Raw genomic sequence first — 6,741 nt, 5'->3', positions numbered from 1 at the left:
ATATGAATATGCGGAGTGTAGACGAGACGAATATGAGTATGAGCCAACTGCCTTGTATTTGATTTCAGCTGGCTGTGATATGAACCATTTATGGAAAACGCACCATGAATTTACAATTTTGTGCTATGTTTTCCCTCCCAAACTCTCTCTCTGAGATATCGTTCATATTTGCATGTCTTCCGTACAGGTCTTGGACGCACACTCCACTCGGCCAGACTGCTCTGTTGCTGACTGAACATAGACTGCATGAACTTCCTCCTCCGCCGCCCGCCTCGCACTCCTGGCGTCTGGGTGGCGACGTGGCCTGGCGCGGCGCGGTCTGCATGGCCTGCGCCATCAATTCCGGGTAACGTGACGCAGTGTAAGGGGACCGTCCTTGCTAACCTGTCGTCTTTTACCTTGGCTCGGCCTGCCCTACCCCGCCTCGCGTCGCGCCTTCGCGCCCTCGCCGCGGCTTTTGCTGCCCGAGCGGGCCTGCTTCGAGCTTCGCGCTTATTTGGCGAAAAAATTATTCCACACTTGGAGTGTTTTCGCTGCCCCAATGAATGACTCCTACGCGCTTTGTTTTGCAGCCATTTGAGACGGGCGGCGACGGCGGGGCGCTCCGACTGCAAGGCGGCTCCACTACCGGGAAAAATGTGCAGCGCCCTACACTTCCCTTCCCTTTCTTGAATCAAAACCGACAGGTAAGCTTGATGCCACCACTCACAAAAGACATAATTTTCGTGTTAAGAAAGATTATTCAAAATAACTTGTTTTCATAATGCCGTGATTTTGTGTGTGGGAGTTGAAAATAAAATAATGCTGTACACACTGCTTGAAAAGAAAATGTTCTTAATTGCGAACGATTTTCTGCCTTCGCAGCTTGCACATAATCTTAAAGCATTGTTAAAAGTACTAGTTTTCGCAAGCTTGCAAACGCAAACTGTTTCTTTGCAATGCAATTCTGACAGCTTTAAATGAATTTCTTCACACTAAGAAGTAATTCTTTGCAGTTTATAGCTCTAAAATTATTTGCAACGTTGCAAAGCTTACAGTTTGCAAGAATTTCACGGTGCAATAAGGCTATAGTTTAAGCGAATAAACAAACATCACACGGTGCTGATTGTCCCTTCTCTCTTTTTTTCCATGTACACCAACCGAAGACGCGGGAATCAGGAAAATCGGTACGGGATGCAAAGGTTATCTGGCCGAAAGAGGGCGCCGCCGGTAAAGGAGGGAGTGGGCCTGTGCAAGGACACCGAGGGAAGGCCGCCTCCGATAGAAGAAGTATGTGCGCAGGGCCGGCGGGGCGGCGGCGCAACTGGATTTAAAGAAAAATAATAATAAAAATTGCGCCTCATTGGGTACCGCCTGGCCGCGGCCGGGCTGTCGCGCTCCTGACTGGAGCTAATTAGAACCAAATCAGATTGCAGCGAGCGCTGCTGTTCAGTCCCGTGTGTTACTGACCGGGCCCGCGGCGCGCAGCAAGCGCAGCGTGCTGCTCAGCGCTGCTCAGCGCGCCCCTCAGCAGGGCGCTCAGCAGCCCAGAGGCGCTTCTCAGGAGCGCCCCCCAACACCTGCACCCACGGCGGCGGCGATGGCGACGACGGCGGTAAATAAAAACATCGGAAACCGAAATGCCTATTCGCTGCTTCAACCCGATACTTCCACGACACTTTGCAGCGTTCACGTCTGGGTCCCGTCAGACTGACCGCGAAGAGGCGACGGCGGCGAGCGCGCGGGAGCGCGGGGGGAGGGGTGGGGGAGGAGGAGGCGATCAAGGATCCAAATTCGATCTCTGCGTTCCGCCGCGAGCTCTGCTGCCTTGGTTCGAATTACTGTGGCAAGGCGAAGGGGGCACTAAGGCGGGTCAGAGAGGGTGGGAGGATCGAGCATCACCAGCAGCGCTGCAGCAGCAGCAAGGCGTCGTCGTGCAAGAGGAGACGGCGGGCCCGGCGGGCGGACTCAGCGAGACGGAAGGCAAGGCGCCGCAGACGGGACGCGGAACGAGCAGCACGGCATGCTGTAATAAATAAATAAACCCCACCGACGTCAACTCGATAATCTGGATCGACGTGCCGCACGAGCGCGACACCCTGTCGTTAACTATGTAGGATTTAGTCTGCTGGGTGTAGTGGCTAGCCACTTGGTCCATTTTTCATTGGGTCTGCTTTCCGTATTTCAGTCTTTTTAAGGCGTCCTTCTGGACAGCGACTGTTCGCAGGGAAAATCATTGTTATAAAAATGTGACACTGACTAAATCTTCATTTGGTTAACGATTTTTTGGGCGATGTGTCTCTCACCCACACAAATCTACCCAGCCTGGCTGGCCAATAAGCACCCCACTTTGTCTGTGAGGGAGCTGGTCCCAAGGGGGCATGGGCTACAGTAGGAGGTCCAGGATTGTCGCTAGCGGGCGTCGGCGTGAAAAAGAGGGGATTGAGCGGGAATAAAGGGAAATTGTCGCAAGCGGCCAGCGCTACTTCCACGGCGTAGTGGCCGGAGCTTACATAAAATTTCAACCTTAGACTTCAACTTGGACGGCGGTGGCGCTAAGCGTGTGGGTGCAGAGACAGTGTGACACTTTGGGTTGCCGGCTCACCACTCACCAAATGAACCCCAAAAAGGTTTCCGCCATCATTTGATATGCACTTCGAAACACACAAATTAGTATATGTTGTGTGAGAAATTTTCTTCTACACATTTAGAATTTTTTAGCCGGCAGCGACCTGCGTAGAATGTATCGTTCCCTGCATTGACAGTCCGTATCTCGCCTTTATGGCTCAATCCCCCTAGAAAAAGAAGTTACTTTTACGTGGCTAATAGGAAACGTTGTGCACTACCTTATAAATACTAGCAACCCTGACAACAAACTTTGAAAGAAAATTAAAAAGTCTAAAATCAAAGCTAGAAATCAAATCAAAAAGATAGATTTATAAGTATGTATTACCCAGCAAAACAGTCACCAGACTCTAAGACAATAAAATGATCTCGAAGATATGTATATGTAATGGAAAAGCCTGTGTGATATTCTAATGTTATTAACTCTCTTTTTTAAAAATATTTGTAACTGTTATTGCTATTATTGTTAAATTTTTACAAGTTAATAAATGTGTTAAAAAAATAAAATCGGTAGAGCACCCGCCCAAAGCGTGGGAGGTGGAAGGTTCGACTCCAGACTAGGAAATATTTTTTGCTTTTCCGTTTGGCATTGGTTTACGGCCTCAGGGCCGACCTGAAGAACACGGCCCACCTTAGCTGACTGGGTAGCTCTGGTGGCAGGGTCGTTGTCATACACCTGTCTGTGAATGGTGAATGCAACCAGAGAACCATTTAGTTGATTAAAACTAAATCAGGGTCGCAGGGGCGATTCCTCCTCCCCCCCCCCCCTCCGGTCAGGTCAGCCGGACCTTATACCGCGCCTGACATTTTCACATCCCTTCATCCCTTTTTGATATCGTTAAGAAATAGAGAGACAGACGAGAAATGGTGCAGTCGGCAAAGACTTCTTGCACAACAGCAGCGACGCACGTCACCCTACGGCGACACCCGCGGAGTGACTCCGAGGCGGCCGCTTGTCCCACATGGCGCACATTCACACTCGGAACAGCCCGACTGCTCGCCGGGCCCGCCACGCGGAGCACGCGCAGCCGGCGCCCAGCCACGGCGAAAATTAGCTTCGCACGACCCTTCCCCACATTGTTCAAGGTCAAGAAACGATAAAGAAAAAATACATAAAAATAATTAATCTTCAGAATTTGACGACGACAGGAACAATATAATCAGCGGCCGATATTCCAACACTCTCACACGAACACGTATTTTTATTTCACCGAAGGTTAATAAGGGAAATAAGGCCGATTGTCTTTCAAATTTAGGGATGTTTTATATAGAGAATCGATTTCATTTTTTTGGGGTTCCAGTTACAGCCAGTTCACTGCTTCCGCGTTGGAATCGCTCACTCTTTACAAATACGCCATAACCCGCCATAACCCTATCGCGCTCCACTGCCCCGTCTCCTCCCGTGACCCCATTTTCCGCCACTCCGACGCGAGTCGGACAGGAGTAACATACCCGGGACGCTGCATTATTTGGCGTCGCGGCGGCGCGCTGCCGCTAATTCCCCCACTGGACGCGGCTGGACGCGTCGCGAACGCGTCGCGCGCCGCCGCCCCGGACGACAGCGTGTCACCGACGGCGATGCCCGGCGACGACCGTGCGTGGATATAGGTCGCGATAAAGTAGCAATAACGGCGCCTCTTCCCGGCCCTTTGCTCTGACTGTTGTTACCGAGAAGACACCCCTCCCTCTTTTGAAGTTCTGCAACTTTTTACGAGATTTTACATAATTTCAAGGATTACGACTCCTGGCCAGAAGCAAGGAAAATGGCCAGTAAATGAGCTCCCCGGGCGCGGTGAGGTTAGGTTAGGCTAGCGGCTCGGCTAGCGGAGAGTGCATTTATTGGCCTTTTTGGCCAAGATTTCGACCCGGGCTGGTCTGCAGCGCGTCGAGGAGGTGGACTTGACCCGACCTGAACGCGTGCAATACGGCAGATCAACACCCGTAAAGAACGGCACTGTCTCACCAACAGCAGTCAATGGCCGAGTGGGATAAGGCGTAGACACCTGACAGCAGTGGCGTGGGATCGACTCCCGGTCGGGGCGAGCTTACTGCGAACCTTTTCGAACAACAATTTTACAACAAAAACGAGGCAAGTTGCGTTGATGCGTGTGCTTCGGCCCGGGATCGAATCCAGGCCTTGGCCGAATAGTAGAAGGTTAATTCCAGGTGGCCTGTAGAGACATAGGCAGAAGTGGACGAGAGCTCAGCACTAGCAGTCAGTGGCCGAGTGGATTGAGGCGTCTGCGACTGATCGCTTCGGTGTGGGAACGACTCCCACCCGAGGAGAGCAGTCCACGACTTTTCTCGGTCCTCCGCTCTCTATTACGAAAGGGGCGAAAACACATACAAGACTTTCGCAGCAATGGACCATATCGTGGCGCCGTAGCTCAGTCGGGAAAGCGCCAGCTTGGGGGGGGGAGCCGATGGTCAGAGAGCGCTGGGATGGTGGCTGGTTCAAATACCGTCCGCGGAACATTTTTCCCGCTCTGCTGGCCCTGTGTCTTCGGGCGTCAGCGACGGCTGAGATAGACATGTCGCCGGGAGCGAGACTCGCTAGCGGTTCTCCGTGGCTAGGTCGGTAGCGTGCCGGCCCGCTGTGGACCGGGTCACAGGTTCGGTTCCCGTCCTAGCGACATTTTTCGCGCTCCGCTGGCCATGACTTTTAAGCCGTACGATACCTGATGTGATGGGCCGGTTCGCAAACAGTCGCTGGTTCGAGTCTCGTCGACGGAACCCTTTTGCCTTTCTGCCGGCCATGTGTTTCGAGGTGTGAGTCATTGCGGAGATAAGCATTATCTGTGCAACAGCCTCATTGGCTCAGTTGGTAGGGCCCGCGCTTCAAACGCGGAATGTCGTTGGTTCGAATACTGAGTTCCAGTTTCCCCTTTTTTCCGGCATCCGAATGAACTGACTAGGCTTGCAGCAAGACGAGGAGGTGGACCCAACCGACCACCTATTCAGCAGGTCCCCCCAAAAAGTTCGCTCCGAACACGACTCGATCCCTCGCCCGGCGGTGTCCGGATCAAGAGTTGGTATGTTCGCCACTCGGCTGTCGGCTCCACCTGTCGTTGGCGAGTTCACAACTCGGTCCCGCTTCCCGCTATACGAATCCTTGGACTACCGTGAGGCAGGCGGTCAAGTCGACCTCTTCATCGCGCTGAGGTCCGGGTCGGATAACACGGAAAATGGCCAAGAAACGGCCTGATTCGAGATTCAAGGCGCGCCGAGAGCGCAGTTTTTGAACATTTCCTGTGTTATCCGACCAGGGCTGCAGCGCGATGAGGAGGTGGACTTGACCGCCTACCTTACTGGAGACCAAGACCCGTAAAGCAGCACCGAGTTCTGAACTCCTCCCCGATACGAGGAGGTGACGGCCGAGTGGCGAGCGTGCTTGCATGTAGTCACCTGAGTAAGGTGGGTCTGGGGATCGAATCCTGGTCGGGGCGGAACTTTTCCCCGTTTTATTGGCGACGGCTATGTGGCCGCCAGAGACACCGTACATTTGGCTCCACCCTTGAAGCGCTATCCGCCATATTGCCTTGGTAGGGAAATTGGTATAGTGCCCGGACGCGACGCAGATGATCGCACGTTCAAATCCCGACCGGGGAGCATTTTTCTTCCTGTTGGCCAAGTGTTTCCCTGGCGTCAGTGGCAGTAGTCGGTGGAGACATAGGCACAAGCGGACAACGGCAGTCCACTGGCAGTCAGTGGCCGAGTGGGTTAAGGCGTCTGCGACTGATCGCTTTGGTGTGGGAACGACTCCCACCCGAAGCGGGCGGTCCACGACTTTTCTCGCTCCCTCGCTCTCTATTGCGAAGGGAAGGGGCGAACGCACAAAGAGACTCTCGCAGCGATCAATAGTATCGTGGCGCCGTAGCTCAGTCGGTATAGCGCCATCTCGGAGAACCGATGGTCAGAGGTTCGAAGCGCACCAGGAATTCGTTTTCCACTTTCCGTTTGCAACGGCCGGGCGAAGGCAGCTCAAGTATGATCCAGACGCCGTGTTCTTCCGCCGCTTCGGTAGTGTATTGGTTAGCGCCACTGCAGTTGGCCCCGTCCCCCCGGGGGTCGTCGGTTCAAATCCTCGGAATCCGTCGGATTCCGAGGATTCGAATCGACGACTCTCTCCCCCCCCCC

The 6,741-nt window shown here is 53.4% G+C and overlaps 1 protein-coding gene and 1 long non-coding RNA gene across 4 annotated transcripts in view; one reads left to right on the top strand and one right to left on the bottom strand.

The window, feature by feature from the left end:
* LOC113210302 (uncharacterized) overlaps positions 1-1,588 on the top strand; it is a 178,243-nt gene extending 176,655 nt beyond the window's left edge. For both annotated transcript variants that reach the window (XR_008011567.1, XR_008011568.1), the window contains exons 5-6: positions 573-686; positions 1,146-1,588. This is a non-coding gene — a long non-coding RNA (uncharacterized LOC113210302). The remainder of the gene's footprint in view (positions 1-572; positions 687-1,145) is intronic.
* Positions 1-6,741, bottom strand: part of LOC113210443 (protein glass) — a gene marked incomplete in the record, with an annotated part of 212,275 nt that overhangs the window by 3,077 nt on the left and 202,457 nt on the right.

This window comes from Frankliniella occidentalis, unplaced genomic scaffold (genome assembly GCF_000697945.3).
Source record: "Frankliniella occidentalis isolate FOCC.00 unplaced genomic scaffold, Focc_3.1 Scaffold149, whole genome shotgun sequence".
Taxonomy (NCBI): domain Eukaryota; kingdom Metazoa; phylum Arthropoda; class Insecta; order Thysanoptera; family Thripidae; genus Frankliniella; species Frankliniella occidentalis.
Note: the sequence above shows the minus strand (reverse complement) of the source record. Positions and strands in the feature narration are given on the sequence as shown.